Below are 7,500 nucleotides of genomic sequence, written 5' to 3'. Positions count from 1 at the left end.
CTGATCACTGAGCGGAGCGTAGACGAGCTGCTATCCTCAAGGACGTTACCTCTCTCTCTCTCTCTCTCTCTCTAAATAAGACTTTAAATAAAAAGAATATATATATATATATATATATATATATATATATATATATATATATATATATATATATATATATATATATATATATATATATATATATATATATATATATATATATATATATATATATTAAAAGACAATGAATATCCTCTGGGGAAGGGGTGACAATCCTTATTTAACCCTTAATTTCAGTTGAATTTTGACAAGTCTACGTTAAAATGTTTCCATTTTTCTGCAGTGATAAAGAAACGTAGAGGGGTAGCTAATATATTTAATTGTTAATTGTATCTTTTTTTCTTTCTTTTTTTCATTTATTCTTTTATTAATTTTTCTTTTCATTGCTTAATTATGCATTATGCCGACACTGCAGGTTACAATTGCAGATATTGCAAGTATTTTTGACACAATACAAGTACATCCAGCTAAACTATTGCTACAGTATAGAGAGAGTATTTCGATTACATACCTTATTCTTCATCTTCTTTTCTTCTTTTTTTTTTTTAATAAATATAATAATAAATAAATAAGTAAATAGGTATTGTCAAATGAAATCGTCGAGATTACGCAGGGGTTTCGGGCAATACTTGGATGGGTGACTACACAAGCCTCATCTGTCTGAAAAAAAAATAAATAAATAAAAAAAATAAGAATAAGAATAGGGAGAATGAACGAAAATTTTAAGTAATAAAGATAACAGTAAGAATTATTATAACAAGAATAAGAAAAATTACAATAAAGGAATATAAAAAAAAAGAAAGAAAGCATCCCATGTCTTTCTTCCTAATTGTCATAGAAGGGTGAATTCTTTTGTATATTTTCCAACATTTCCAATACAACGATATGAATGGGGGAAGAAAGAATAAGAATAATAGAAAGAAGGCCTCCCAACACCTAGTTCTCCGGTCTTGGCCAATTAGCTAACGGCGGGATCAGCGCAGTTAAGCAGGGGGTCCGGGAAGAACTTGGATGGGTGACCACAAAAGCCTCATCTCTCTGAGAATAGAAAAAAATAGCAATAAGAATGAGGAGAATGAACGAAAAACGAAAATAATAAAATAACAATAACAACTATAATAAAAAAAAGAAGATTAAGAATAAAAAGAACAAAAATAAGGGAAAAAAGTAATAATATATCTCTCTTGCTAATTGTCGTAGAATTATGAATGAAGGGTTAATTTTAGTGCATATTTTCCAACATTTTCAGCACAACAATGCAACAACAATACAGGAAAGAATAAGAATAAGAGAAATAAGCCCTCCCAACACCTTGTTCTCCGCTCTTGACCAATCAGCTGACGGCGGGATCAGCAAGGTTAAGCAGGGGGTCCGGGCAGAACTTGGATGGGTGACCGCACAAGCCTCATCTCTCTAAAAGTAGGATAAATAAGAATAAGATAAGGAAGAATAATAAAAAAAAATGAAAATAATAAAGATAACAATATTAATTATGACAAGAATAAGAAAAAAATAGAATAAAAAGAATGAAAAAAATAAGAATATCACAACTTTCTTGCTAATTGTCTTAGAATTTTAAATGACATGTCAGTTCTGCTGTATATTTTCCAAGATTTGTTATGAATGAGGGAAGAAAGAATAAGAATAAGAATAAGAATAAGAACAAAATGAATTAGACTAACAATAATGATCACATCTTTCATGCGGTGACTGCGTGGGCGATGAGCCTCACTGGACGTTTCTGACCAATCACAAGGCAGGGTTGGAGTCGTCGGGCCCACCCGATTCATATATAAAGGGATTTTGTGGGAAGCGCGGGCAGACTCAGCTGAGTGTTCGTTGTGAGTTGTTGTTACCACAACTATGGCACGTACCAAGCAAACGGCTCGCAAGTCCACTGGTGGCAAGGCGCCCCGCAAGCAGCTTGCTACAAAGGCAGCTCGCAAGTCTGCTCCAGCCACTGGAGGTGTCAAGAAACCCCACCGTTACAGGCCTGGAACCGTTGCTCTCCGTGAGATCCGCCGTTATCAGAAGAGCACTGAGCTGCTTATCAGGAAACTGCCTTTCCAGCGCCTGGTGCGTGAAATTGCTCAGGATTTCAAGACTGACCTCCGCTTCCAGTCCTCTGCTGTCATGGCTCTCCAGGAAGCTTCCGAGGCTTACCTCGTGGGTCTGTTTGAGGATACCAACCTGTGCGCCATCCATGCCAAGCGCGTGACTATCATGCCAAAGGACATCCAACTGGCTCGTCGCATCCGTGGCGAGCGTGCCTAAGAAGTCATCCACGAATGATCTTCATAACAGCAATATCTAGGCCCTTTTTAGGGCCAAACATCTCTTTCATTAAAGAATTTTCATAGACAATCTGTTTGGTTTTGTGGAAGAAAATATTTATTTTCCATCTTTCAGTATCAGGTTAATAATTAACTTTCGACTTTCAACTCAATATCCTTCCCCCCTTTTCTTTTTTTTTATATTATTATTATTATTCCCTCTTCCATGGCCATATCTCTTTCACTTGGGAGAATTTTTATCTTTCTTTATCTCTATTTTTTTTTTATCTTTTCTTTATCTCCACAGAATAATAATCACGATAATAATAAGCATAATAATAATAATAATAATAATAATAATAATAATAATAATAATAATAATAATAATGATACAATAATTATTATAATAATAATCATAATAAAAACAACAATATTAATATTATTAATAATGATAATAATAATAATAATAATAATAATAATAATAATAATAATAATAAAAATAATAATAATAATAATATTAATAATAATAACAATAATTATAATAATAATGCATTTGTCTATATCGTATCTTTTTTCCTTTTCAAGTGTGGCTCCAATGGAGCCGGGTATTATTTTATACTGGCAGCAGTATACTGGCCGCCTGTTTACTTGGAGGAGGTATACTTGGTAACAGCCTTGGTGCCTTCAGAAACAGCGTGTTTTGCCAGTTCACCAGGCAGAAGAAGACGGACAGCGGTCTGGATTTCCCGGCTGGTGATGGTGGAGCGCTTGTTATAGTGTGCCAGGCGGGATGCCTCGGCAGCGATGCGCTCGAAAATGTCATTCACGAACGAGTTCATGATTGACATGGCCTTGGAGGACACGCCAGTGTCTGGGTGGACTTGCTTGAGCACCTTGTAGATGTAGATGGAGTAGCTCTCCTTCCTCCTGCGCTTCTTCTTCTTGTCGCCCTTGGCAATGGCCTTCTGTGCCTTGCCAGCTTTCTTGGCAGCCTTTCCTGATGCTTTGGGAGGCATAGTGTCGCCGTACTGCTGTGAGAACGAGTGTGCGTTTTCAAAGATTTCAAAGATTTCAAAGATTTATTTAGAAAAGATGGGTTACAAAAAGAGTGGGGGGAGGTGCGCCTGCCTGGCACACGGTAAGAGAAAGAGAGGAAAAATAGAAATACAGTAGAAGATTAAAAGGTGCCGGGCGGACCGGCCTGCAGCTGTTAAGATGGTGATTGTCACAGGGCAGTACATGAGAGGTGAACGGGTGGAAACCGGAGTTCCCGGAGGAAAACCACCCATACTGCTGTGAAATAGAGGAGAGTGAGGAGGGTTACAATATAGGTACAAATACATACATATATACATATACACATATGCATATATATACATATACATACATATATACACATATACATACACACATACACACACATACATATACACATAAGAAAGGTTATCCATAGGCAGTACAATTAGTTAAGGGTGGAAACCGTAGTATTTATGTTGTCACATATGGTGGAGAGTGACATATCGCACAAAGTCTAGAAGATCTTGCGGCGAGTCTCGTCTTGATAGGTGGTGTCCCGTCGTCCCCTCAAGTGTGTGGGCCCTGGCTCAGCCCCGCTGCCGGGAGCTTCGCACGCTTACCCCGGAGGACGAGTACCCCTTGCTGGGATGAAGGCAGTTATCCCAACAACTCAGGGCGCAGTGGGGAGGGGGGAGGGCACACAGAAGGAACCGCCACTGGTCTGCCGTCGGTGTCACCCGGTGGGGTGACATCAGGCCTGGCAGATCCCGGAAGTGGCTTGGCTCGGTTGAGTCGCTGCTTCGTCACTCGGTGGGAACTACTATCAGCAGTGGAAGGGAGAGGCGCTCGCTCTCTCATCAGTCATCGGCAGCAGCAGGAGGAGAGGGGTAGACATAGTGGCGGCAGATGAACGTGCTGTGGGGAAGGGACACTGAGAGTATCAATGGTACGGATAGAGAAAGGGAGTTCAGAAGGATCAGGGCAGATGGGAATATGGGAGGGGGGTAGGAGGCGGGTGTACAGGAAAGCAGGGACGATGGTAGGGGAGGGGACACAGGAAAGGAACAGAGGAGCTGAAGGTTGGGAGGAGATGGAGATAGGGAATGAAGGCAATAAGCAATAGTGCATAAGGAGATTCACAAAACGGAAAGGAGAGCACACATTCACCTGTATCGGGGCTCTGGTGGCGGGTTTTCGAGCCTGAGGAGGCTCCTGGGAAACCAGGCGTGCTGACGGCGAGGGGCTTCCTCGTGCAGAAGTTGTAGTACCCGGTACTGGTCCCACCCCTCGTCGTCCATCCGCTGCCACACCTTGGCTGCCATCTCGTGGAGGCGGACGTTGAGGGCTGGGAGGGACGCGGCCTCGTGAAGCTCGGCCGAGCTGGTGAAATCATCCCATCTGGTGCCGAGAGCGAACCGTAGAGCGCTGTTCTGGACCCTCTGCAATCTGCTAATGGCTGTTGTGGAGAGAGCGTGCAAGGGAACAGGGGGATATGTAAGGATAGGTAAGATTAAGGCTTTGATAAGGTGGAGCTTCAGACCAGTGGCCAAGTCCCGGAACCGGTACAGCCTTGCGAGGGCTTCCTTCGCTCGCGTCACGCGCTGGGACACGTGCGCGGTGTACCCCTTTGAGCTGACGGCCAGGCCCAAGAGAGAGCCCCTGGGCCTGAAGCCGACGTCATCCCCGTCCACCAGCAGTGGGGCGGGGGTTTTGGTGGCAATGGGTACAACGGTGAACTTGGCCATGTTGGTCTTGATCCTCCACTCCTCCTCAAAGGAGTTGATGCGGGCGATCTCTCTGCTGGTACGGGCGTTCAGCATCATACTGGAGCGGCCTGGATGGAACACAACCTGAGAAACATCATCAGCATAAAGTACATTAACCCCGGCGCCAGAAGCAGGGCAGTCGCTCGTGTAGATGTTGTAAAGCAACGGCGAGAGCACACTGCCCTGCGGGACTCCGGCGTCAAGGGGGAACTCAGGGCCGAGGTGGCTCTTGACCCTAATTCTTGCAGTCCTGTCAGCGAGAAAGTCACATAAGAGGCGCTCGACAGTGCCAGGCAGGCCCAGTTGAAGAATCTTGTACTTCAAGCCCAGGTGCCAGACACGATCAAATGCCTTACTTACGTCACGCAGGACAAGGTTGCATCGAAACTTGTTGGCTTGGTGGACAGCCATAGTCTCGGTGACCAGAGCAATGGCCTGAGCGGTGCCCCTGCCACTGCGGAAGCCGTACTGCGCTGGATGCAGGTGGCAGCCATCCTCCAGGTGAAGGCGAAGCCGCGAGATGATGATCCTCTCCAGTAGCTTCCCCGGTACCTCTAGCAGCGAGATGGGACGGAAACTCTCAGGAAGAGTGGGAGGCTTCCCGGCCTTGGGAATCATCCTCATCTCCGCCTGCTTGAACCCGTCGGGGAAGTACCCAGCAGAGAGTGCAGAGTTAAAGATGGCCTGCAATCTAGAAAGAGCGGACTCTGGAAGATGCGAGAGAATTAGTCTGTTAATCCTACTGCCTCCCGGGGAGGTGGATCTGCCACGTTTGATAGCGGCATAGAGCTCCTGGGAGGAGATGAGGCAGTGGTATATATATTAGCGTGCCTACTCAGGATCAGGAGTCGCCACCTCAGCGAGCGTCCTGATTGGTCCAGACGCGCTCTGGGCCGATCTGATCTCGCGTATATATAGCCGTTTTTCCCAAAATTCACTACTTGCTCGCAGAGCTACCGACGAGGTTAGAGTACTCGCGCTCCTCATTTATCACCAACAACAACAACTACTACTACTACTACTACTACCACAACATCCATTATCATGTCTGGACGCGGCAAGGGAGGAAAGGTGAAGGGAAAGTCAAAGTCCCGTTCCAGTCGTGCTGGACTCCAGTTCCCGGTCGGCAGGATTCATCGCCTTCTAAGGAAAGGCAACTACGCCGAGCGCGTGGGTGCTGGTGCCCCCGTGTACCTTGCGGCAGTTATGGAGTACCTGGCTGCTGAAGTCCTTGAGCTTGCCGGCAATGCCGCCCGTGACAACAAGAAGACTCGCATCATCCCACGTCACCTGCAGCTGGCCATCCGCAACGACGAGGAACTTAACAAGCTCCTCTCCGGAGTCACCATTGCACAGGGTGGCGTGCTGCCCAACATTCAGGCCGTGCTCCTTCCCAAGAAGACTGAGAAGAAGTAAATAAAGGGCCTCCCTCCCCTTCAGCCAATATCACCATCAATCCGGCTCCTCTTCGGAGCCACACGTTCAAACATCTAGAGAGTTGTGTAGACTATACTGGTATATCAATAATAAGCAAGTAGTGTATTTATTTTCGAGTTAGTTATTTGTTATTATTATTATTATTATTTAGTCAGGCACGCAAGTGACCGAGAATAAATATGTATACTATATTTCTACTAATGTACCTGCTGTGTGTCACAGTGGAGAGTTGATTAGATGTGTTGCCTATTGTGATATGTTGAGCGTCTTTTTCATCTCAATGTATATTTTGTTTTATGAGAAACTGAGAACGATGAGGGGCGTGATCATTGAAATAAGTCAATGATAATAATAATAATAATAATAATAATAATAATAATAATAATAATAATAATAATAATAATAATAATGATAATAATAATAATAATAATAATAATAATAATAATGATAATAATAATAATACTTGGAGAAGACCTGATGAAGTGAGAAAGATGGTTATAATTAATAATGGTTTCTTTTCTTAGCTCAGATAGTGATAGTGAACATGGTTATGAGAAAGTAGTAGTAATAATAGTAGTCTATGGTCCTTCTTTCTTTTCATGTTTGTGGACCTTAAAAAGGTCCGGGAGATGATGTTATTCAATGATGATAATGCAAGCTGAATAGCTGGCACCATCTCAATAATGGAGCGATTTAACCACCAAATCCGTACAGGGTACGGCCCTGACGCTTGAGGGCGTAGACAACGTCCATGGCAGTAACGGTCTTACGCTTGGCGTGCTCGGTATAGGTGACAGCATCCCTGATAACGTTCTCAAGGAACACCTTGAGCACCCCACGAGTCTCCTCGTAGATGAGACCAGAGATGCGCTTGACGCCACCTCGGCGAGCTAGACGACGGATAGCAGGCTTGGTGATTCCCTGGATGTTATCACGCAGAACCTTACGGTGACGCTTGGCGCCTCCCT

The sequence above is a fragment of the Scylla paramamosain genome, chromosome 17 (genome assembly GCF_035594125.1).
Source record: "Scylla paramamosain isolate STU-SP2022 chromosome 17, ASM3559412v1, whole genome shotgun sequence".
In the NCBI taxonomy this organism is placed as follows: Eukaryota; Metazoa; Arthropoda; class Malacostraca; order Decapoda; family Portunidae; genus Scylla; species Scylla paramamosain.
This window is presented reverse-complemented; position numbering follows the sequence as displayed.